This window comes from Symphalangus syndactylus, chromosome 24 (assembly GCF_028878055.3).
Source record: "Symphalangus syndactylus isolate Jambi chromosome 24, NHGRI_mSymSyn1-v2.1_pri, whole genome shotgun sequence".
NCBI classification, from domain to species: domain Eukaryota; kingdom Metazoa; phylum Chordata; class Mammalia; order Primates; family Hylobatidae; genus Symphalangus; species Symphalangus syndactylus.
Window position 1 is genome coordinate 65,126,464 of NC_072446.2, and position 26,442 is coordinate 65,152,905.

Below are 26,442 nucleotides of genomic sequence, written 5' to 3' on the forward strand. Positions count from 1 at the left end.
CAGTATGAAGAGTAACCAAAATGAAGTTCAGGCACGCAATTACAATCCAATCGCATCTTACTGACATATGACTGGCAACATTTTGGGATATGTCAAATTATAAGACCCACTCCAATTCCAATGATGGTATCATGTAAAACTATATGCATCCTAGAATCAAGGAAATATGGTATCAACAAACTAAAACTGACTCCTTAATATAATCTGAAGGCCTGAGAGATCATTGAAAGGGGAAACTATTGCACAATATGTTATTTACTGACTTGTCTATGAATCACCTGCAGCCATTTCCCACAGCAGGGGTTCTTAGCCATATTTATTCAACTTTCATACTCAATAAATGAAAAATGGTTATTGTTCTTATTAAGAAGACAAATCCTTCAAAGAGAAGCTATAGTTACGAGTCTAAACTGTTTCATATTTATATACAAAAGAGCTTATGATCATCTGGTCACATTATTTCACCCAGTCACATACATAAAGAATAGCTGTCATTGGATTTTTCTGGTTGAAATATCACTCTTGACAGTCTCTAAGCCTAATCTAGTTGAAGAAAGTTGAGTCACCAAAAAACAGCGTGAGCTCTTCCTTCATTGCAAAGACTCGCCAGAATAATACAGAACAAGCTTAGTGTTATTCCTCTTAAAGAAATACCTATGTCTTTTTATCTTCAAATTCAGGTTCATCCTACCTAATCTTTTGTTGGAATATAATAATTGTTCAATTTTTTAAAAGAACTTTTGATTCCTACCTTGTTTGAAATTGAAACCATTGAATTCTAGGATAATTGGCATCCAGCCTCATTTCTCTTTCCTTTATGAAACACTCAGTGTCCTGTCTCAGGTTTATCCCCTTGACTTTGATCCTTTTGATCGACAAAACTGAGAAGTTTCAATGGACCTAAGTGTCTCCTTTCAAGTCAAGTCTGTATAATACAAGGGGAAGGAGTGACTGCACTGTACTCCAAGTTCAAAAGCACTTCTGCCATTTTGAGATTAAAAATATAAGTTAGTCTTAACTATACTTTAGCAGAGTAAATCTATTTCTTACATTTTTAGAAGACAGTTTTTAAGTTAAAACACAATAATAAGTGATTATTTCCAATTACCTTTTCATATACAGCTCAGATCTGCAGAATGAAGGGAGGACTCAGATTAAGTTACTGGATTGGGGTGGGGCTTCCTAGAGTGTGTTGCACACCCCACTTCGCAATCAAAGGTAGAAAAGTGAGCCATTGCAGGAAAGCATCTCCTTTGCTTACACGCTTGCAGTATTCTAAAGCATCCATGATTTAAATCTGCTGAGGACTATATACTGGATCCTGCAGGGAAATGATGGCACGCACAAACTGAGTTTAAGGAAGGGACTATTTATAGTGTTTGGGAAGGGTTCGGAAAACCAACAGAAAATGGCAAGAGAGGGAGCCCGTTTTTTAACCCTGAGCAAGGAAGGGGAGAGTGGGGGCAATTACTGGAATGCTGAATGGTAGCTATAGGGGAGGGCTGGCCAAAAAGAGCTATGGCCTTCCGTGGCAGGATCAGCCAATCCATGATTAGGAGGCAGAGAGGAAGCCAGAGAATAAGTGCCCCATCATTTCCTCCAGTACTTGCATCTCCTCATCCCACCTGCCATTGACCAACCCAGCTGGAAGTTAGAGGAGATCCACTGGGATCAGAGCAGGGCAGATAATAGCAGCAATGGACCCAAAAGGGCAGATAGAAGATACACAGTATGCTGCGAAATGTCAGGTTCTGCCTAACGCAGAAGTGAGTTAAATGGTTTTTCTCTGATGCCTCCTAAACTTTTTGATGGTTATCTCTTTTTAGTCCATGGCCAATCCACTTATTGCCTCCATGACTGCCCACAGACCCCACATGGCCCTACACAGGCTTGTCTTCCTTGAGCCACAGCCCATATTTCAGATGGGCAGAGTCTACAGTTTCACTTTTCATCTTTCTACATCCTAATCCTTTGGTGAAATCTACTCCTTGCTAGGTAGCTAGCCAGCCAATTTAATACATAATCGCATGCATTAATCTCATATCGCTAATTGGATATAATTATAGATCCTGGAGCTAGAAGAGCTCTCAGAAGTTGTTTCTGGTACTGTCAGAATATTTGACACACTAGCATGAATATTTTATATAGGAAGCAACAAAGGCCTAATGAGATCAAATAACACACAAGGTTTACATACTATTCCACTTGGGGCAAAAGGTATTATTCTTAATAAAGATCTTCAAGAAACCAAGGAAATACCAAGGTATAGGACTCACCTTAGTTAGGTGTCAATTACCCAGCATCGAGAACATTGAATCACAAGATGAGAAAGTGATTCTTTTTACACTTATCTCAACAATGAATTACAGAAGAAAGACTTGATTTGGAGTTAGGACATCTTAATCCATCTTTAAACACTTGCTACATTTCTATTTTGACAAAGAAAAGTAATCATTGGGCACAGACTTCAAGTTCAGGCAATGGTGGATAGATTTAATTTGATAATGCTTTATTTCTCTTGAATTTATATTTTGTGTTACCTCCTGTTTCATAATGAATGCTAATGGCTGTCAATTTATGTTAATGCTATTAAAGTTTTCTTCTTAGCATATTCTTAAATTTAAAAAGTAATCAACTTAGAGAAAATGTATGTGACCAGTGGTATGGTTTCTTTCAAGGTTTTGTAAAAATAATGAAGATGTTAAGTGAAGCAATATAGTTTGGGGAACACTAGTTCATTTCAAAGAGTTTTTAATCTAAAATCCTGTCATTTGCATATATATACATTATATCTAATCTACACATGTGTGGGTCTGTGCATGTACATATGTGTATTTATAATGGCAGGCAGCATTCTATCATTGCCTCTAATATTCCCTTGTGCACATGCTTATATAATTCCTTCCCCTTGAGTGTTGCCAAAAACCTGGTGATATCATGGGACATCTCTCCCATAATTATGTTACATTATATAACAAAAGGGACTTTGAAGATAGAATTAAGGTTTCTATCAGTTGACTTTGAGTCAATCAAAAGGGAGATTATCTTGAAGGGGCTGAGCCTAATCAGGTGAACTCACAGAAGAGACAAGCACCAGATACTTTTGTATGGCCTAGCAGACGTGAAGAGCCATGGTGCGAGAGGAAGAGGCCCTGCAGCACACACCTAAGTGCAGTGTCTAGGAGCCGAGAGTAAGCTACAGTCAGCAGGTAGCAAGAAAACAGACTTAAGTCATTCAGCCACAAGGAAATAAATTTTGCCAGCAACCGATGAGCTTGGAAGAGGACCTTGAGTTTCAAATGAGAGAGAAGCCCCCCACTGACACCTTCATTTCAGCCTGATGAGACCCTGACCAGAGGCCCTAGCTAACCCATATCCAGACTTCTAACCCATGGAAACTGTGAGACAATAAATGTATGTTGTTTTAAGCTGCTAGATTTATTATAATTTGCTACACAGTAGCAGGGGAAATATATATATACACACACACAGGTTCAAACCGGGAGAATTAATTGAAGGAAAGGGTTATGGTATTCTTCAGATTATGGAAGGTGTAGAAGGCAGTGTAGAAACTATACTATCTACACTAGATAGCTAGTATTGCATAGGTATTTAACTACCTACAGAAACTATTCATCATTCACACACCAAGTAGAAAATACTGAACTTTCAAAGAACTCTCAGGAGTCTTCCAGGTTAGCACTTTTTATACTTCACTGTGCATACAAATCGCTAGAATATTTTATGAAAACACAGACTCTGATTCAGCAGGTGTGGTTTGGGACCTAGAAGCTCTCAGATGATGCCAGTACTGCTACTGTGAGTAGTAATTGTCCAAATTCTTCCCCCTTTTCTAGTAGGGCTTTATCTAAGCCACAGCAAAAGGTTTTCTAATTGGCTTTGAAGAATTATCAAGGTGACACTGTCTCCATCTCATCGTCCAACTTTGGCAAATTTCACCTTATATTTATGATCTCCTCAAAAAGTTGAAGGGCATTGGGATTTTGCTATCTCAGAATTTAGTTAACCAAGACTGAATTTCACAGGCAACTCCTCTGACACAGGGTGGGTCACCATGTGACCGGAAGTTTTGTTGAAATGTACGCCCAAGATTTGCAGCCTAGTCTAACCTCTATTCAAACTTCTGAGACTGTGAAATTAGGCTGGAAGTCTCCACATTTATTATAAGATTCCTGGTATTTCCTGTTTCCAGTCAGGCTGGCAATATCGCAAGCACAGCCTTTCTCATGGTTTTTCATATTTCCACTTATCATCCTCGCTAGAATCAAGGAGGGTAGAGCAACATGAAAAAGATGCAAAGTTCGAAACAGATGTTATGGAAGAGTTCACTTATGTTACCTTCAAGGAGGTGCACTGCAATGGTGGAAGACATTTAGGTATTTCTTCAATTACATAAAATTATGTATCTGGTTTTCCTTCTCCTCCCTGTTCACCTTCCAATATATTTGATTTCATAATATTGAGTTAATTTCTAAATCCAGAGAACTAGAATTTGGAATTCTAGAGATTAGCTACCTGGTTCGTATGGGGTAAACCAATCACCATTGTATGAAAAACGCACTCATGGATTTGACTGGAATTTGGCATAAACTGATACTATCTCCAAAAGGAATGGATAGTCTTGTTCATTACTGAGAAAGACCCCTGGCCCATGCTGACTGAGGAGAAGCAGAAAAAAGCTGGAAAAGAGGATATCTGGGCAAAGTCACAAAAGAAGGAAATTGTGGTTAATGAAGAGGTTGAAGATTTAGACTACAGAGATAATTGACTTCTCGGGCGGCCAGAAAAAACCCTTGAATCTGGGAGTGGAAATTTAACCAGACCAAAAGAGGGAAAAAAGGAAAAGTTATCTTCAGTGAAGAAAAAGACACACTACATCCCAAAGATTACTAAAGCAAATATTTCATTGTCAAGGCCTAAATTACATGCATTGTTTGTCAATGTCAGGAAAGTTTATCACAACACTTACAAAGACTGGCCTTATTTAATATTGGATTTTGTGGCAAAGAGAGAGCCAAGAGATGAAAAGGAACTAATTTTGGAATTTGTTGATAGACACAGGATAGCGTTCTCTTGCCACTCACTGACTGTGAATGGCAGCAGCCAGGGAATTAGATACCAGGGTCTTCCACCAGATTCACCTCTCCCAACCACATCTTCCAGATTTGGGATCAAAGTTTGGGTAGCCTCATGCCAAGATAGGGCTATTCCTTGACACTTCTTTCTGAAAGGTCTCCTTTAGTTCTAAAGCACTACACACCAATTCCACCATCAAGCTCTAGTTTCTAGCCATGGCTTAAGGCAGCAGACCCCAAAAGATCCTGTTGCTGAAGGATGTATGGCAGAGAGGGTTTGGGATGAGTGTTCCCCTGAAATACCCACACTGAGCTTTGTAATAATCCCACTTCTAGTGCAGGAGTAGAAATAAATACATAAAGACAAATTTATACATACACACACATACACTACAAAAGATTCACAGAAGTGTGTATAACACTTCAAAAATATAGAATTATATACCCTTAGGAGTGTATACTCACTTCTGTGAGACACTTAGACGTGGCTGAAGGCCTAGGCGGTACTCATGAGACAGCCAAATGCCTAGGCAGATAAACAGGGGTCTCTGGAGAATCTCCCACTAGCTCCACAAGTGTTTATATCAGATGCTTTTGTGCAGATGATAGAATCTGCCCAGGGATTGCCTGGGCTTGCTAACAGCAGACTGGAGCCCAACATGCACACCGGGGGAAGTGGGTGGAGCCACGGAGAATTTGCACCTTATGCAGTGGCAGAGCTTGCACTCTTCAGTTCCTGTGGTGACCCTGGAATCAATCTGGGAGGTGGGAGTGGTTTAGCAGAAACTCCATCTGGCTTTGCTGAGTTTTTTTTTTTTTTTTTTTTCCTTTTCGCCCTATAAAGTCCTGCTCTACCCACCCTTCAATGTGTCTAAATGCCTAAATTTTCCTGGTCGTGTGACAAGAAGCCAGGTTTTAGCTGAATTAAGGAGCAAAGTTTTAGAACACTCAGAGGAAATAGTCGCAGTACTAAGAAGAACCAGACACTGAGACAGTAGACTCAGAGGACAGAGAAAGTGAGTAGGTGGCTCTAGAGGGCAGTTGGAGTAACAGGTGGAAAGTCAGACACTTGAGATTGGTAGTCCAAACCCTTAACTGCAAATTTCCCATGTGACAATTATAGTCATTTGCAGAAACGAAAGTTCTATTGACAATGCCTGCCTCAGAGTCCCCTAAGGAGGGTCTCTGCCAAATCCATCCATTTGTCAGCGTCCCTGGCTGCAGTGTGCCTTGTTTTTCTCCCTGAAGGAGATGCTCCTTCTGCTAGCATCCCATTAGCCAGCACTAACCCAACTCCCAACCTACATGCCTGCCTCTGCCTCCACAACGCAGGTGAAAAGAGAGAAGAAATAAAACCACTTAGAGAAGCCACAAGCTGAGCATCTACTTAGTTTTTTGTTTTTTTTTTAATACTTTAAGTTCTGGGATACATGTGCAGAATGTTCAGGTTTGTTACATAGGTATACATGTGCCATGGTGGTTTGCTGCACCCATCAACCCATCATCTACATTAGATATTTCTCCTAATGCTATCCCTCCCATTGACCCCCACCCCCTGCCCCCGGCAGGCCCTGGTGTGTGATGTTCCCTTCCCTGTGTCCATGTTTCTCATTGTTCAACTCCCACTTATGAGTGAGAATATGCCGTGCTTGGTTTTCTGTTCCTGTGTTAGTTTGCTGAGAAAGATGGTTTCCAGCATCATCCATGTCCCTGCAAAAGACATGAACTCATCCTTTTTTATGGCTGCATAGTATTCCATGGTGTATATGTACCACATTTTCTTTATCCAGTCTATCATTGATGGGCATTTGGGTTGGTTCCAAGTCTTTGCTATCATGAATATTGCTGCAATAAACATACATGTGCATGTGTCTTTGTAGTAGAATGATTTATAATCCTTTGGATATATAACTGGTAATGGAATTGCTGAGTCAAATGGTATTTCTAGTTCTAGATCCTTGAGGAATTGCCACACTGTCTTCCACAATGGTAGAACTAATTTACACTCCCACCAACAGTGTAAAAGCGTTCCTATTTCTCCACATCCTCTCCAGCATCTGTTGTTTCATGACATTTTAATGATCACCATTCTAACTGGTGTGAGATGGTATCTCATTGTGATAGAGAAATTTGCATTTCTCTAATGACCAGTGATGATGAGCTTTTTTCATATGTTTGTTGGCTGCATAAATGTCTTCTTTTATTATTATTTTTTTTTAAATTTTATTATTATTATACTTTAAGTTTTAGGGTACATGTGCACAACATGCAGGTTTGTTACATATGTATACATGTGCCATGTTGGTGTGCTGCACCCATTAACTCGTCATTTAGCATTAGGTATGTCTCCTCATGCTATCCCTCCCCCCTCCCCCTTCCCCCCACCCCACAACAGACCCTGGTGTATGATGTTCCCCTTCCTGTGTCCATCTGTTCTCATTGTTCAATTCCCACCTGTGAGTGAGAACATGCGGCGTTTGGTTTTTTTGTCCTTGCAAAAGTTTGCTGAGAATGATGGTTTCCAGTTTCATCCATGTCCCTACAAAGGACATGAACTCATCATTTTTTATGGCTGCATAGTATTCCATGGTGTATATGTACCACACTTTCTTAATCCAGTCTATCGTTGTTGGACATTTGGGTTGGTTCCAAGTCTTTGCTATTGTGAATAGTGCCGCAATAAACATACGTGTATATGTGTCTTTATAGCAGCATGATTTATAATCCTTTGGGTATATACCCAGTAATGGGATGGCTGGGTCAAGTGGTATTTCTAGTTCTAGATCCCTGAGGAATCGCCACACTGACTTCCACAATGGTTGAACTAGTTTACAGTCCCACCAACAGTCTAAAAGTGTTCCTATTTCTCCACATCCTCTCCAGCACCTGTTGTTTCGTGACTTTTTAATGATGACCATTCTAACGGGTGTGAGATGGTATCTCATTGTGGTTTTGATTTGCATTTCTCTGATGGCCAGTGATGATGAGCATCTTTTCATGTGTTTTTTGGCTGCATAAATGTCTTCTTTTGAGAAGTGTCTGTTTATGTCCTTTGCCCACTTTTTGATGGGGTTGCTTGTTTTTTTCTTGTAAAGTTGTTTGAGTTCATTGTAGATGCTGGATATTAGCCCTTTGTCAGATGAGTAGGTTGCAAAAATTTTCTCCCATTCTCTAGGTTGCCTGTTCACTCTGATGGTAGTTTCTTTTGCTGTGCAGAAGCTCTTTAGTTTAATGAGATCCCATTTGTCAATTTTGGCTTTTGTTACCATTGCTTTTGATGTTTTAGACATGAAGTCCTTGCCCATGCCTATGTCCTGAATGGTATTGCCTAGGTTTTCTTCTAGGGTTTTTATGGTTTTAGGTCTAACATGTAAGTCTTTAATCCATCTTGAATTAATTTTTGTATAAGGTGTAAGGAAGGGATCCAGTTTCACTTTCTACATATGGCTAGCCAGTTTTCCCAGCACCATTTATTAAATAGGGGATCCTTTCCCCATTGCTTGTTTTTGTCAGGTTTGTCAAAGATCAGATAGTTGTAGATATGCAGCATTATTTCTGAGGGTTCTGTTCTGTTCCATTGGTCTATATCTCTGTTTTGGTACCAGTACCACACTGTTTTGGTTACTCAGCCTTGTAGTATAGTTTGAAGTCAGGTAGTGTGATGCCTCCAGCTTTGTTCTTTTGGGTTAGGATTGACTTGGTGATGAGGGCTCTTGTTTGGTTCCATACGAACTTTAAAGTAGTATTTTCCAACTTTGTGAAGAAAGTCATTGGTAGCTTGATGGGGATGGCATTGAATCTATAAATTACCTTGGGCAGTACAGCCATTTTCATGATATTGATTCTTCCTACCCATGAGCATGGAATGTTCTTCCATTTGTTTGTATCCTCTTTTATTTCATTGAGCAGTGGTTTGTAGTTCTCCTTGAAGAGGTCCTTCACATCCCTTGTAAGTTGGATTCCTAGGTATTTTATTCTCTTTGAAGCAATTGTGAATGGGAGTTCACTCATGATTTGGCTCTCTGTTTGTCTGTTATTGGTGTATAAGAATGCTTGTGATTTTTGTACATTGATTTTGTATCCTGAGACTTTGCTGAAGTTGCTTATCATGAGGAGATTTTGGGATGAGACAGTGGGGTTTTCTAGATATACAATCATGTCATCTGAAAACAAGGACAATTTGACTTCCTCTTTTCCTAGTTGAATACCCTTTATTTCCTTCTCCTGCCTAATTGCCCTGGCCAGAACTTCCAACACTATGTTGAATAGGAGCGGTGAGAGAGGGCATCCCTGTCTTGTGCCCGTTTTCAAAGAGAATGCTTCCAGTTTTTGCCCATTCAGCATGATATTGGCTGTGGGTTTGTCATAGATAGCTCTTATTATTTTGAGATACGTCCCATCAATACCTAATTTATTGAGAGTTTTTAGCATGAAGGGTTGTTGAATTTTGTCAAAGGCCTTTCCTGCATCTATTGAGATAATCATGTGGTTTTTGTCTTTGGTTCTGTTTATATGCTGGATTACATTTATTGATTTACATATGTTGAACCAGCCTTGCATCCCAGGGATGAAGCCCACTTGATCATGGTGTATAAGCTTTTTGATGTGCTGCTGGATTCGGTTTGCCAGTATTTTATTGAGGATTTTTGCATCAATGTTCATCAAGGACATTGGTCTAAAATTCTCTTTTTTGGTTGTATCTCTGCCCGGCTTTGGTATCAGGATGATGCTGGCCTCATAAAATGAGTTAGGGAGGATTCTTTTTCTGTTGATTGGAATAGTTTCAGAAGGAATGGTACCAGCTCCTCTTTGTACCTCTAGTGGAATTCGGCTGTGAATCCATCTGGTCCTGGATTTTTTTGGTTGGTAAGCTATTGATTATTGCCTCAACTTCAGAGCCTGTTATTGGTCTATTCAGAGATTCAACTTCTTCCTGGTTTAGTCTTGGGAGGACGTATGTGTCAAGGAATTTATCCATTTCTTCTAGATTTTCTAGTTTATTTGCATAGAGGTGTTTGTAGTATTCTCTGACGGTAGTTTGTATTTCTGTGGGATTGGTGATGATATCCCCTTTATCATTTTTTATTGCATCTATTTGATTCTTTTCTCTTTTCTTCTTTATTAGTCTTGCTAGCAGTCTATCAATTTTGTTGATCTTTTCAAAAAACCAGTTCCTGGATTAATTAATTTTTTGGAGGGTTTTTTGTGTCTCTATTTCCTTCAGTTTTGCTCTGATCTTAGTTATTTCTTGTCTTCTGCTAGCTTTTGAATGTGTTTGCTCTTGCTTTTCTAGTTCTTTTAATTGTGATGTTAGGGTGTCAATTTTAGATCTTTCTTGCTTTCTCTTGTGGGCATTTAGTGCTATAAATTTCCCTCTACACACTGCTTTGAATGTGTCCTAGAGATTCTGGTATGTTGTGTCTTTGTTCTTGTTGGTTTCAAAGAACATCTTTATTTCTGCCTTCATTTCATTATTTACCCAGTAGTCATTCAGGAGCATGTTGTTCAGTTTCCCTGTAGTTGAGCAGTTTTGAGTGAGTTTCTTAATCCTGAGTTCTAGTTTGATTGCACTGTGGTCTGAGAGACAGTTTGTTATAATTTCTGTTCTTTTACATTTGCTGAGGAGTGCTTTACTTCCAACTACATGGTCAATTTTGGAGTAGGTGTGGTGTGGTGCTGAAAAGAATGTATATTCTGTTGATTTCGGGTGGAGAGTTCTGTGGATGTCTATTAGGTCCACTTGGTGCAGAGCTGAGTTAAATTCCTGGGTATCCTTGTTAACTTTCTGTCTCATTGATCTGTCTAATGTTGACAGTGGGGTGTTAAAATCTCCCATTATTATTGTGTGGGAGTCTAAGTCTCTTTGTAGGTCACTAAGGACTTGCTTTATGAATCTGGGTGCTCCTGTGTTGGGTGCATATATATTTAGGATAGTTAGCTCTTCTTGTTGAATTGATCCCTTTACCATTATGTAATGGCCTTCTTTGTCTCTTTTGATCTTTGTTGGTTTAAAGTCTGTTTTATCAGAGACTAGGATTGCAACCCCTGCCTTGTTTTGTTTTCCATTTGCTTGGTAGATCTTCCTCCATCCCTTTAGTTTGAGCCTGTGTGTGTCTCTGCACGTGCGATGGGTTTCCTGAATACAGCACACTGATGGGTCTTGACTCTTTATCCAATTTGCCAGTCTGTGTCTTTTAATTGGAGCACTTAGCCTATTTACATTTAAAGTTAATATTGTTATGTGTGAATTTGATCCTGTCATTATGATGTTAGCTGGTTATTTTGCTCATTAGTTGATGCAGTTTCTTCCTAGCCTTGATGGTCTTTACAATTTGGCATGTTTTTGCAGTGGCTGGTACCGGTTGTTCCTTTCCATGTTTAGTGCTTCCTTCAGGAGCTCTTTTAGGGCAGGCCTGGTGGTGACAAAATCTCTCAGCATGTGCTTGTCTGTAAAGCATTTTATTTCTCCTTCACTTATGAAGCTTAGTTTGGCTGGATATGAGATTCTGGGTTGAAAATTCTTTTCTTTAAGAACACTGAATATTAGTCCCCACTCTCTTCTGGCTTGTAGAGTTTCTGCTGAGAGATCTGCTGTTAGTCTGATGGGCTTCCCTTTGTGGGTAACCTGACCTTTCTCTCTGGCTGCCCTTAACATTTTTTCCTTCATTTCAACCTTGGTGAATCTGACAATTATGTGTCTTGGAGTTGCTCTTCTCGAGGAGTATCTTTGTGGCGTTCTCTGTATTTCCTGAATTTGAATGTTGGCCTGCCTTGCTAGATTGGGGAAGTTCTCCTGGATAACATCCTGCAGAGTGTTTTCCAACTTGGTTCCATTCTCCCCGTCACTTTCAGGTACACCAATCAGATGTAGATTTGGTCTTTTCACATAGTCCCATATTTCTTGGAGGCTTTGTTCATTTCTTTTTATTCTTTTTTCTCTAAACTTCTCCTCTTCTTCATTTCATTCATTTTGTCTTCCATCACTGATACGCTTTCTTCCAGTTGATTGCATCAGCTACTGAGGCTTCTGCATTCATCACATAGCTCTCGTGCCTTGGTTTTCAGCTCCATCAGGTCCTTTAAGGACTTCTCTGCATTGATTATTCTAGTTATCCATTTGTCTAATTTTTTTTCAAAGCTTTTAACTTCTTTGCCATTGGTTTGAATTTCCTCCTGTAGCTCAGGGTAGTTTGATTGTCTGAAGCCTTCTCTCAACTTGTCAAAGTTATTCTCCGTCCAGCTTTGTTCCATTGCTCGTGAGGAGCTGTGTTCCTTTGGAGGAGGAAAGGCGTTCTGATTTTTACAGTTTCCAGTTTTTCTGCTCCGTTTTTTTCCCATCTTTGTGGTTTTATCTACCTTTGGTCTTTGATGATGGTGATGTACAGATGGGTTTTTGGTGTGGCTGTCCTTTCTGTCTGTTAGTTTTCCTTCTAACAGACAGGACCCTCAGCTGCAGGTCTGTTGGAATTTGCTAGAGGTCCACTCCAGACGCTGTTTGCCTGGGTATCAGCAACAGTGGCTGCAGAACAGTGGATATTGGTGAACCGCAGGTGCTGCTGCCTGATTGTTCCTCTGGTAGTTTTGTCTCAGAGGAGTACCCGGCCATGTGAGGTGTCAGTCCGCCCCTACTGGGGAGTGCCTCCCAGTTAGGCTACTCGGGGGTCACGGACTCACTTGAGGAGGCAGTCTGCCCGGTCTCAGATCTCAAGTTGCATGCTGGGAGAACCACTACTCTCTTCAAAGCTGTCAGAGAGGGACACTTAAGTCTGCAGAGGTTACTGCTGTCTTTTTGTTTGTCTATGCCCTGCCCCCAGAGGTGGAGCCTACAGAGGCAGGCAGGCCTCCTTGAGCTGTGTTGGGCTCCACCCAGTTCGAGCTTCCCCGCCGCTTTGTTTAACTAATCAAACAACTAACTCCGCAATGGTGGGCGCCCCTCCCCCATCCTCCCTGCTGCCTTGTAGTTTGATCTCGGACTGCCTGCTAGCAATGAGCAAGACTCCGTGGGCGTAGGACCCTCTGAGCCAGGTGTGGGATATAATCTCCTGGTGTGCCAGTTTTTAAGCCCATTGGAAAAGCACAGTATTAGGGTGGGAGTGACCCAATTTTCCAGGTGCTGTCTGTCACTGCTTTCTTTGACTAGGAAAGGGAATTCCCTGACCCCTTGTGCTTCCCAGGTGAGGCAATGCCTTGCCCTGCTTCGGCTCGCACACATGGTGCACTGCACCCACTGTCCTGCACCTACTGTCTGGCACTCCCCAGTGAGATGAACCCATTACCTCAGTTGGAAATGCAGAAATCATCGTCTTCTGCATTGCTCACACTGGGAGCTGTAGACCAGAGCTGCTCCTATTTGGCCATCTTGGCTTCTCCTTCCCAGTTGTGCAGTGTTGAGTGAGTTTCTTAATCCTGAATTCTATCCTTGATTGCACCATGGTCTGAGAGAGTGTTTGTTACATTTTCTGCTCCTTTACATTTGTTAAGGAGTGTTTTACTTCTGATTATGTGGTCAATTTTATAGTAAGTGTGATACAGTGCTGAGAAGAACGTATATTTTGTTGATTTGGGGTGGAGAGTGCTGTAGATGTCTACTAGGTCCCCTTGGTCCAGAGCTGAGTTCAAAGTCCTGAATATCCTTGTTAATTATCTGTCTCATTGATCTGTCTAATATTGACAGTGATGTGTTAAAGTATACCACTCTTATTGTGTGAGAGTCTAAGTCTCTTTGTAGGTCTCTAAAAACTTGTTTTATGAATCTGGGTGCTCCTGTATTGGGTGCATATACATTTAGGATAGTTAGCTCTTCTTGTTGCATTGATCCCTTTACCATTATGTAATGCCCTTCTTTGTCTTTTTTTTTTTTATCTTTGTTGGTTTAAAGTCTGTTTTATCAGAGACTAGTTGGAAAGCCCAAAGATATACAATATTTGACTGTTTTCTCAGAGTCCTACCTCTTACACCCAGAATGTTTTCATGTGAAATACAGGATACCTTCCAGGACATTGCAGAGACCTGAAAGCCAAAGATGACACTGAGACTGTAATTAAGTCTCCAAGAAGGAGTGAGAGTAGATACCCCAGAGCTGGAGGACAATTTCTAGAACCCAGATGGCTCCCATGAAGAGTTCAGTTCATCTACACAAGACAATAACTTTGCTCCTCAAAAGACCTTCGGGGAGGTGTATAGTCTGCTGTCCCCTAGAATCAGGCCCTCAAGGGCTGGCTCAACTTTCAATACTACTTAGAATTACACAGTACTTTGCATCTTCAAAGAACTACGCAGACTTTAACCAATTATTCTGTTCTTGGCCCAATGCCAGGTTCCACTATCAAGATTTGACAAACTCTTTGTACTCTCTGTAGTTCTGTAGGAACATAGGTTTGTCTATTTCAATCAAAACTGAAGCCAAGCTGGGACCTTCAGCTGAAGGATGCCTTGACGATTTAATATTTAATACAAACATCCTGTTCTCATAAACCAATGCTCTTTAACAAAAAAAAAAGTCATTAGAACACAGCTGAGCAAAAAGGGAAAAGGTTATAAACTCTGAAAAGAACAAAATAGTTAATGTTTGGAGCTTTTAAAATGTTTTCAACAGATAGTTGTGCAGATGTGGTAACTTGGGAGGTGGTGGAGGAGATTTCACTTCATCTGTTTTCATCTGCCTATGGGTGCCTATTATTAAAGTTTTACATTTTGTTTATGCTCTCTGTGATATGCAGATATTTTCTTTCCCTTATGAATTTCCTTTCTTTTCCTCTGTGACTTCCTTGCCTTTCAAGCACTGGGCTGATGAAGAGCAAGAGAGAAATTAATCCTACAAAATAAGGCTGTCTGCTTAAAACAAGACCCAGCACTATATAGGAAGCTGCAGCCCAAATCACCCCACCCTGCCCTTTCTCTAGCCTAATCGCTGACCCAAGGGGACCACCCTCTCTTTCGAGCTTTTCCTCACGGCCTCCTCTGTGAGTTATGCTTCAAAACGAATCCTTCATGATGGAAATCAAGGCAACAAGCTACAAATGCCAGAATTTCACTGTGGCAAAAATATCTCCACTTTTCTTCAGACTTCTGAGCATCAGACAACTGGAGAAGAACCAAGACCTACCAAATACTGTTTGCCATCTGGTTTTGATTTAAAAGCCACATGGCATTTGCCCTTCTCTTTGAGTGACAAGTTCGATCACAACCCAGCCCTGGCTTTCCCATCCCGCTTGTCCATAGGACTTTATATAATTTAGTAATTTTGGCATTGAATGTGCTCATAAATATCCTACCATGGAATGGAGCTATATGATCATTTCTAAAATATAAGGGGTCAACCCTAATAAAGTTATGCCACAATCAAAGATAGAAAAAAATGAAAACAACTTGGGTTTCACATAGCATTAGCAGTCAACAAGTCATTATTTTATGGTGGGCACTTGGTAATTAAAGTTTCCACTAGATACTTCAGCACTGTTAATGGCTGACATTTAGTAAAGCATAAAAAAAAGAGGTTTGTAAGAATCCCAGAAAAATTCCCTCCCACAGATTCCCATGCCCAGAATTCCATTTAACAATGTATTGAAATCATATTCTCACTTAAAGTCTTGACTCCAGTGACCCCAGTGTTTTTAGAGTTTTCTTGTTCTTAAATCCCTGTATCAGCTGCTATATATGGTGTATATACATAAGTATCTGTCTTTCATGTCATACTGTCTCATAATATTGTATTACCATATTATTCATGATTTTATTTGTAAGAATATGTTTTGTCTTTTTTGTCTTAGCTGTGGGAAAGCAGAACCTGAAACAAGATGTAAACTTAGTTGGCTTTTTGGGGAAAAGGCCTTGGAATCAGGAGTCAGAGAACAGAGAGAATGAGATAGGGAGGGAGGAAAAGCTAACACAAGAATGCATTATCAAGGTTGCTGCTGTAGACACCAAGGCTCAGTTCTATGAGGTACACTAAGAAGCAGGCAAATACCTCCCAGAATTGTCAGAGTAAAAGGTAGGCAGCTGGAGTATCTACTCACCGGATCTCATCCCTCACTGGTTGAGCATCACCTTCAGGGGTATTGATTCCACAAGTCTTCTGAGTGGCACTTCAAAGCCAAATGACCTCAAGTTGCCATGGCTTGGCAGAAAGCCCTGGGACAGAAAAGAGAAAGCCACACAGCATACCCTTGAAATGAGAAGCTGACAGCTGGAGTTGAGCCTTTAGTTCATGGAACTGTCCCCCTCATGTGGGCTGAAATCAGAGGTGAGCTGTGAGTCTGAGATGCCAATACCAGAGTCATTTGCCCTGTGTCTTTTCACATCAACTTGGACAGCAAGTTTCTCAGGACAAAGCTGGTTTCCACAACTCGTGCCAGTCAACAAACCCAGCACAGTGCCAGACATTTGGAAATAGCTGAGATAAATATTTCTTGATAGGAACAAGTTTAGAATAAATCAGTCACTTATCATGTATCCCCAATGCCTCTTTTCTCTTTTTTCATCTTTCTTATGCCAAATTTCACTTGCCATACTTCTTCTTCTTCTTTTTTTTTTTTTTATGACAATGAAAAAGGAAAGTTTAGTATGGAAAGAGCATTGGAACGTAACACGTACAAGCCTGGGTTTGAGTCTTAGATTGACCTTAAACTGACATTGGGCAGATGAAAAACCTCTCTGAGATTTGATTTCCAAATCTACAAGACACTTTCCTCATGAGATTGACGTAAAAATGAGCATATACATGTGAAGCACTTAGAAGCCATGGAAGTGAGTGCATACGTAAGGGACAATCCTCCCCCTCATCCCCATGGACAGCTGCTTTCTAAGTATCTACTCTTCTAGTCAAAAAGTCATGAGGATTCCTACCTGCTGGGGAGTCACAAAGCATGGGGAAGTAATACAGTCTGGTAAGGGTCCTCTGCTTGCAGATAAACCCTGAGCCATTTCACAACTTCTGGTCAAAATTCTTCTTCCCAGAAGAGTAGATCTCATCAGTACCCTTTAGTAAGAAAACACTGTTATGCAAAGAAGCCCAAATCAGCCACTTCATTCTTGGAATCTTCACTTATTTCCCAAAGTAAGCTTTCTTTTATATTATGTCATTGGTATCAGTTACCTACTATCAAAAATAATTATTGTATAACAAATCATCCCCAAATTTAGTAGCTTAAAACAACAATCACCATGAAAAAAGGAAATGGATTGATGGATGAATGGAAGGATGGGTGGTGGATGGTTGGATATGTGATTTAAAAAAATAAACAGTAAAATATCAGGTATATGGTTGTTCACTCTACAATTCTTTTAACTTTTCTGTATGTTTGAAATTTCTCATTAAGAAATGTTGAAAGAAAAAAAAACAAGAATTTATTTAGTTCACAAATATATGGGTTCCTCTGCTCTTGGATGGGCTAAACTGATCTTCATGGGACTTGCTCACATATCTGCCCCATTACAGGATAGACCTACCGGGGCCTGTGTAGTCTATGATGGATTTAACTGGGATGGCTATTCTCCATGATTCATCTTCCTGCAGGAAGTTTACATGATGGTCACAGGAGTCCCAGAGAACAAGTGGAAGTGTTCAAGGCTTCTTGTATCCTTGACTTAGACATGTCACACTATCACTTTCACTAGACTGTTGGCCAAAGCAACTCGTAAGGCCAGCTCAGATTCAAGAGATGGGAGAACAAACAGGAAGGGTGAAGAATTCGGGCCATTTTTGCAATCTTCCACATCCACTCTGCTGGTTGCTAATCATTGTTTCTACAAAGCAATGGGGCCTCTACAGTCAGACTTACTGACTTCCTACATTTTTATCACTCACCAGGGTCATATGCTTAAGACCCTCAGAGTCTAGAAGTCCTCAGATGGTGCTTTAAGATCTATATATTGGTCAGGTAGGACTTCAGACCAGGTAAAGTTAGTAATTGCCCTCCTGAAACAATAAGCAGGAAGTGAAGATACTACTATTCATATTCAGGTTTGGGGTCCCATTATCCCCAGCCATCTCTATTATTCAATCCTATGGCTTGCCCTAAACCCATATATCTCCCTCTGCCATCCCTTGAAGAACACACTATCTCCCTATTTCCCTTCATCTACTGCTGTGGGCTACCCTTTATAAACTATGATGAGGTAACTGACCCATGTTTCCCAGCACATGGGTCTTCTTTCTGCCCAGCAGAGGTTTCAGGGTCCATCAAGCCAGCCATCTGCTCTCTTTCCTGGACCTCCTTATGTTCAAGGAAATTAGGCCATCATGAGCTGTGTAGTCTTAGGTCAGAGAATAAACTGCCTTTTTGTATGGAGTCCTACACACATGCCTGGGATGAAGACTCCAACATCATTAGCATCATACTCATAGACAACTGGCTCTGACAGCTGAGAGTGAGTTATAGCAAATACAAGACTAAAAACTGGGAAACCTAGCAAGCATGGCCCTCCTCAAAGCTGAGCCATGTGGTGGTTCTTTCAACAACCGTACAAGTCTCAGTAAAGAGAAGCAGACAGTGAGAGCTACTTCCTAACAAGGACCATTGAGTTCTTAGTAAGCAGGCTGTGGAATCAACCCTTTCTTGTTAGCCACTCACCAAACTCAAAAGACTGTGAGATTTACGAGTTTTTAATTAGCTTTCATTGCATCATTAGTACCTTCTCCACTACTGCAAAGCAGAAAGGTATAATTTTATAGTGTTTACTGATCATGTTATTTGATTGAGGATGACAGCTAGCCTGCCTAGCATTCTTAAGAGCTTAGGAAAGGATCGTGAGAGCTCAGAGTCAAGAGGGGTGGGAAGGGAGACATCAGGGAAAAGCAAACACTTTTAGCTCCACATGCATTAAATCACTGACTCCTAGCCCATTCTGTTTGGAATAAAAGATATTAGCATGGCCTGTCATAGGACTGCCTTAGTTTATTAAAATAAACAAACAAATAAATAAATAAATAAATAAATAAATAAAGGGGGGTGGAGAAAGAGCAGGGAAGTGAAATATTTGCAACAATGATTCATTTTATATCAAATCATAGGTCAGATGTTGCCAGAGACTCAAGTCACACCCACCATAAATACAAACCAGACACCTCTGTCCACTGGACCTCTGTTTAGACTCAAAGAGCAGGCACAGTTGTCATGTCTTACTGAGCCCATACACATACCTTGCTTTCTTTACCTGTGAAATGAGGGGTTAAAACTAGGTCCTTTCTCAGATGTATTCCATCACTAATCACTAACATTCTGGGATCCCAAAGCCAATATCCAATACTTGTCTTCTCCATGCCAGTGCCTGTGCCAGGAACTCTTACCAGTGCTGTGAGTCCCAATAACCCTGGAAGTTTGGCACCATTCTAAACCCCATTTTATTAAAGAAGAAACTGAGACTTACATGGGTTAGGAGACTTGCCAGATTCTCTATTTCTCACAGCCAGGTGCAGGATGATCAGGGTGGGCAACCTTAGGCCCCACCCACACCTACTGAATCAGAATCTGCATTTAACAAACCCCCCAGGAGATATGTACCCATGTTAATATCTAAGAAGCAGTGCCCCAGGTCACAAAGCCACTGAATGTCAAAGCCAGAAGGCACATTCGAATCCTCTGATGCTGCATCTTGTACTTTTTCTACCTATACCACATTCATAATTTCTCCTTCCAGAAGAAACTTACCCATTTAGCTCTTCTTATCAACCCTGGTCAGGATGTCATGCAAATCTCAGGATACCCTCTGCAGTCTTTCTCTTGGTATTATTTAAATCCATCAGGCACTACCAGAATAATTCCCTGGATGGTTTGCATTCTGCTGCCACTCCTGCATAATTAAATTAAACTTTTAAAAAATGGATTTAGGTGGTGCAAATGCAATTTTGTTACATGGCTATATTATATAGTGCTGAAATCTGGGCTTTCAATATAACCATCACCTAACCATGGTATACTACTCAGCTATAAACTAATCGTTAATCAAAAATGATAGCATTGCCAGTGGCCTTGGAAATAATAGACAAACCAACTTTTCAATGACTTCAAGAATAAGGCCTAAGGATACAACCTAAAAGAAAAGCAAAGATTTTTGTATGTCTCTTTTGCTGATGATAAAGCAGCAAAGAACCACTGTGGGTACCAGGAAGATCTTTCTTTAATGAGACTTGTCCTTGGCTTCTCTCTTGATACTTTGGCTTAAAAGACATCAGAGGGGACCTCCGCTGTTAACGGTGAGGGTCTCGAGACCCCCAGGCAGACCAGCCCCCCATTAGTTGGGTTACTCTGGAGTTGTAAACACGGTGCTCTCCCAATCTGTTTTCCAAGATGAACTGTATATAAAGCATGTGTGTGGCAGGAGATGATAGCACACTTGAGGCTTTCAGCAATCGATGTTTACAGACTATAATGGAAACCACAAGTTTCTTCTTTAACTCAAGTCAGTATACATTCCTTCAAGCCGCAGGCAAATTGGAGCAGGGAAGGGGGTTGGGAGGGCTTCACAGTGAGTCATCATTTCACATTTTTTAACAGCTTAATGAACATCTAGAAATGCCGCATTAGCCAGCAAAAATACAGTCCTTTTTTTCTCCCACCAAATGCAGCGATGACCCTATTTGGACGTGAGATTCCTTGAGCATCTACTTTAAGTGACTTCCCTTACAGAAGGTAAATGACTAAATGTCTAGTCTGCCACACAGTTACAAGCAAAAGCATATGAAGAGCCCATAACTAAGTTAATAACCTGCCTTCAAGTTAACAACCTGCCCTTGTTTTGCCCCAAGTTTGGGAGCAGGGAAACATTACTTCCAGGTTCCATTAATGCCCTGAAAAACTCAGCCCAGGGTGCTTGGAAAAGAAGACAGAATTCTCAGATCTGCAGAGCAGCTCTCTCAGCCAAGATTCATGGTGCTAACAGACAGATGGTAAATAAAGCTGGGTTCTAAGGCTACAGCTGTGTGCCTCTGCATCTCTCAGATCTATGTGTGCGATCATTAAAATTTTTTAGATCATCTAAAATAGCAGTCTCTGTGTGATCTTGGCAACTTTGCTATTTCTGACGTTCTTTTATATTTTATGTACAGAGGTCACATGCATAATGTGGGCAAAATAATGAAAATGTGTGTGTTTGTGCATAGATATTCTAATGCTATATTATATAAGTCATTAGTCTTTTAATAGGTGTTTGAATTAAGAAGGTAGAAACTGAGTTTTTTTCCAAGTTTCTTCCTGAGGCTCAAATAAATAGTCTTTTGTCTTTTCATGCTTTTTTCTCCATTTCTCCTTAATACTATAGGCCATATACTAGCACTCAAGCCAACTACAAGATCTGAAGGATTCTACTTGTCCCATGAATCAAAATTTGCATTTTTAGATCACCTGTGAGAATTTTGCACGAGCCTGAAAGGAAAGAGGTTTTGAATCACTCAGTCTCATAAGAATTTTGTAAGATTTTCTTGAATTTACAAGAAATAAACTGCAAGCATACTATTTCTGGAATGATAGTAGGATATATAACCTTGAGATTTCATCAACACTTCCTCATATCCCTACAGATTGTCTTTTCAGCTACCTGCTATTTCAGAGTAATAATTCATTAAAAGATTGAATTGTAACTCCTATAATATTTGTGACAATGGAGAAAAACATTCCTGTTACATAATTTTATATGAATTAACTTGAAGTCCTGCTCAAAAGAATCTGAAATTCTTCTGCTAGGTGCTGATAGAATTAGAGATTTTAAAAGTAAACACATTTTTAGTCTACTTTTACTTGGTAAATTACTCTAAATAAAGCTGATTCAACATTTTTTAATTCATCTAAAAAAAAGGTTGTCTTTGTATATTTATGACTCAGTCTTGTTAGAACATGTAACTTCCATTTTCATGCGGCTTTAAAGGGTGCATACAGATGATTAACAAACTAATTAACAAGACAATAAACAAATTAAGTACTAAAAATATTAAATGTCTATATAGAAAATTAAAGATACATGGACTTTATTTGGATTCTGATTGGAAAGCCAACTGTAAAAGACATTTTTGAGACAATCAAGGAAAACTGAACACCAACTGCATATTCGATGATGCTAAAGAATTAATATTAATTGTGTTATGTGATAGTGGTTTTGCGCTGATGCTAAAAAAGAACATATAAATAACGTTCGCCAGCTTCATCCATATTGTTGCAAATGGCAAGATATTCTTTCTTAAGGTCTAATAATATTCCATTGCATATACATACCAAAATTTCTTTGTCCTTGAGGACTATAGCTAATAATATTGTATTATACACTGAAACCTTGCTAAGGGGGTAGATTTTATAGTAGATTTTATGTTGTTACCACAAAAATAAAAAGGCAACTTGAGGTAATGGATTTGTTAATTTGCTTGACTGATGCTTCATTCCTGACACCTCTCTTTCCCTCTCGAGCATCCCATGGTTTTTAGGAAACAAACTGGAATCTTGGGTTACTAGTCATGCTGATGTTCTTTCCTATCCACCCACCTTTCCAAACAGAATGAAATGAAATGAAGCACTCCATGATATAGAAAGGCAGAAAGAACTGAAAACCAGCTGGCTCATTATTTCCCTCCACAAACTAGGGAAGGGCACAAATAAATAAACACAATATTGCTGATGGGAAGCCAATGTAGGCTGGGCCTGGTTTTCTCCAAGAAGTGACCTCCTCTAGCAAATTAAATGCCCAGAGCCTCCCAATCTCATCTGGTCCTGATTTTCAATCAACAGTAAACTGATATCTTTTTTTTTTTCACTTTCATTATAGCTTGTTTTCATCTAGTTTATATTTCCAAACGTACTGGTTTTCAAGCCTGAACTGCCATATTAAACACACACACACACGCGCACACACACACACACACACACACTCAAAAAAAGTGAAGGCTAGGTGACCCAGTGGCACCAGGGAGGGGGCCCAGCCCTTGGCTTGTGGGAACTCGTTGGAGGTTTTCTTTTCTCTGAGCTAATCTAATTGGGAGCCACCAAGTTGTTGGATAGGATGGAAACTGAAGGAGCCCGAACTCCCTTTCTTACCCCTGTATGGGGTGGCATGCTGAGAAGGGAGAGAAGAGAATGGAAGAATCCCTAGAGATTTCTGCATACTGCGCACTCAGGCCTATTCTAGCAAGGGCACCAAGGAACTTTGAGGGAGTGGAAGGTTGGACAGAGGGGTGGCCAGTCTTACAGCAGAGATTTGTAAACCTGCCTGATGATGGAGAAAAGGGCTGACTCTCCCTACTAGTGAGAGTGGAGGCTCATGTTTTGTGCACAGAAGGGAACAGCCAAAACCCTTCCCTCTGACTAAGTCTCAAAATAATTAGTCAGCACATGGAATGAACACAATCGGGAATGAGTTATGAACATTCCCAGCACCCACCCGAGGTGCTTGGACAACACACCCTTCAGCAGGACAAAAGCCCTTGATGGTGACCCTCATGGACCTTCGCCAGGCCTCCAGCTGCACCATTATCAGAGGATCTGAGCTCATTCCCTTGGGCAGGTGCCTCCCTCCTCCGAGCTCTCTGCAACTGGGTCAAGGCAGTCTTTCCTCCGCACTGCAAAGGGTATGATATTAGCATGGGCTGGGGGGAGTGGTAGGCACAGGGGCCCAGTCAGCCCTCAAGTCTGGAAGAAGATGTGGTGAATTTGGATTCATCATCACGCAGCCTCCATTTGCTTTAGCTCCTATGTACAGTTCCAAGATGGCTTTTTCCTTTGCAGAAATGATTCAGAACATGCTTTTCTTCCAAGTTTAACTTTTCATGTAGCAGCATAAAAACATAAATCTTTGAAGTGTTGGCCTTCACGGTGTTTCTCTGAATTTTCTTTCCTCCTGGTTGATTCCAAGGCTCATTCTTTCTTCTTCTCTCCATCTCTTTTGCCAAGGTTCTTTCCATCCCTGGATGGCAGCCCTCTCCCTTCTAAGGACGCTTCAGATCTTTGCTTCCTGGTCTCTTCTTGAAGCTTCCATTTCCATCTGGTGTCAAGTTCAGAGGTCACAAAATTTTCTCCAGTTGCCATCTTTTAGTAAATGCCTTTGATAATCTGACCATTCTCTCTTGCTCTATTTTCTCCATTTTCATACACACACACACACACACACACACACACACACCCCTGCCTTTACCAATCTCTCTCCCTACATCTTTCCCTCCCCTCCCCTTGACCTTCAGAAACACAGGGCAGCACATGCCATGCAGAGTAGACCTAAATATCATGTAAGAGAAATTTGTCTCATCATGAAATAGTGGAAAAAAATAATACCAGACATCAAGAATATGAGTTCTTTATAATAAGTAGTAAAACTAAGTTTTCAGCCTCTGTTGGATATTGTGCTTTAGAGGAATTATCTCATGTGTTTCTCAAGTAATTCTGTGGGCAAGAAACCATATCATGTCCATTTGGGGATTCAGAGAGGTTAAGCAATTAGGCTGAAGTCACATGGATAGCAGGTGATGCAGTCAGAATTCCAATCCCAGCAGCCAAACTTCAGGTTCTTACTTTAAAGACACGTTATGTTAACACATTTTATGTTAACTCCTCCTCCCTCTCAAAAGTTTGGGAAAGGAGCTGGTAAACTTTCCTCTGGAGCTGAGCATAAGTTGCCTACGACCACAATTTGGCTTAGTGCTTGTGATCTGAGAAACGTTTAGAGTTCTGTTGCACAGAGGTACCATGTTCTGTCAGGAATCCAGACATCTGTCTCCTAATAGAGAAGCCATTCTTGGCTGCATTTGGGCATGGGGCTTTTAAGAATCCCAATGCCCAGTTCACACCCCAGTTAGATTACATCAGAATGCCTGGGGTTGGGAGAGGCAGAACCTAGGCATCAGTATTTCTTAAATCTTCTCTGGTGATTCCAATGTGCTGCCAAGATTGAGAATCACTAACTTAGTGAAACATCAGGCAACATGAAGCAAATTAAGAAGCTTCTTTTCATGAGTGGCAGAGCTATCTCCAAATTTCTGAAGTCATAGTATTAAGTAATCAAATTCATGATCTTCCTCTATAACAAGTAAGCTAGGGAGAAACCTGCCTCACAGTATCCAAAATTGTACATGGCTGTAAAAAATATAATTTTGATCTTGAAATCCAGAAGACATGGGTTTGGGTTCTGTCTTGTTCTGTTTAGGCTACTGCGAGGAAATAACATAAACTGGGTAGCTTATAAACAACAGAGATGGATTTCTCAGACGTCTAAAGACTGGGAAGCCCAAGATCAAGGCGTCAGCAGATTTTCTGCCTGGTGAGGGCCCACTTTCTGACTCATAGATGGTGCTTTCTTGCTGTGTCCTCACACAGTGGAAGGGACAAAGAGGGCATTAATCCCATTCATGAGGGCTCTGCCCTCATGACCTAACCACTTCCAAAAAGCCCCACCTTCAAATACTATCACATTGGTGATTGGTTTCAACATTTAATTTTGGAGGGACACAAACATTCAGACCACAGCAGCTTCCATCACTCTGTCATGTGTTAGCTGTCAGACTTTTTAAAATTACAGCAAAATACACATAACCCAAAATGTACCATCTTAACCATTTTTAAGTGTACAGTTCAGTGGTATTAATTACATTCACATTTTTGTGCAACCATCACCACCTTCCATCTCTAGAACTCTTTTTATCTACAAAATTAAAACTCTATATCCATTAAACAACCCCCTATTCTTCCTCTCTCCAGCCCCTGGCAACCACTATTCTACTTTCTGTCTCCATGAGTTTGACTACTATAGGTTTCTCATATAAGGAGAATCATGTAGTATTTGACCTTTTGTGACTGGCTTGTTTCACTTAGCATGATGTCCTCAAGTTTTATCTGTGTTGTAGCATATGTCAGAATTTTCTTCCTTTTTAAGGCTGCATAATATTCCGTTGTTTTCATACACTGTATTATGTTAATTTATTCATCTATTGATGGGCATTTAGGTTGCTTCCACATTTTGGCTGTCGTGAATAATGCTGCTATGAACATGAGTGTACAACTATCTCCCTGAGACCCTATTCTTAATTATGTTGTATATATATTCAGAAGTAGAATCATTGGGTCATGAGCTATATGATTTTAGGCTATTCATTTAAATCTCTCTGAGCATCTATTTTCTCATCAGTAAAATGTATGTTTATTAAACTTGGTTCTAGGTGATAGGGATACCACAATGAACAAGACAGGCAAAGTTCCTATCTAGAAGAAACAATTTCTACTTCCAGGTACCATAAAATGAATGAGATGATTAAGGTTTTCTGACTTTCATTGAAGATTTGACCCACAAGGTTTGATCTTCTCACTAGGTGTTAAGGACTTTTATATCAAGAAACAAAAAGTAGTTCAACTGGGAGTTTAAGAGTGATGAGGCCGGGTGT

The 26,442-nt window shown here is 40.3% G+C and overlaps 1 long non-coding RNA gene across 1 annotated transcript in view; it reads right to left on the bottom strand.

The window, feature by feature from the left end:
• Positions 1 to 26,442, bottom strand: part of LOC129474345 (uncharacterized) — a 126,132-nt gene that overhangs the window by 56,520 nt on the left and 43,170 nt on the right. The window contains exons 4-7 of the long non-coding RNA XR_008654524.2: positions 19,745 to 19,886; positions 16,941 to 17,073; positions 16,112 to 16,226; positions 1,109 to 1,321 (exon numbers count right to left, since the gene is read on the bottom strand). This is a non-coding gene — a long non-coding RNA (uncharacterized lncRNA). The remainder of the gene's footprint in view (positions 1 to 1,108; positions 1,322 to 16,111; positions 16,227 to 16,940; positions 17,074 to 19,744; positions 19,887 to 26,442) is intronic.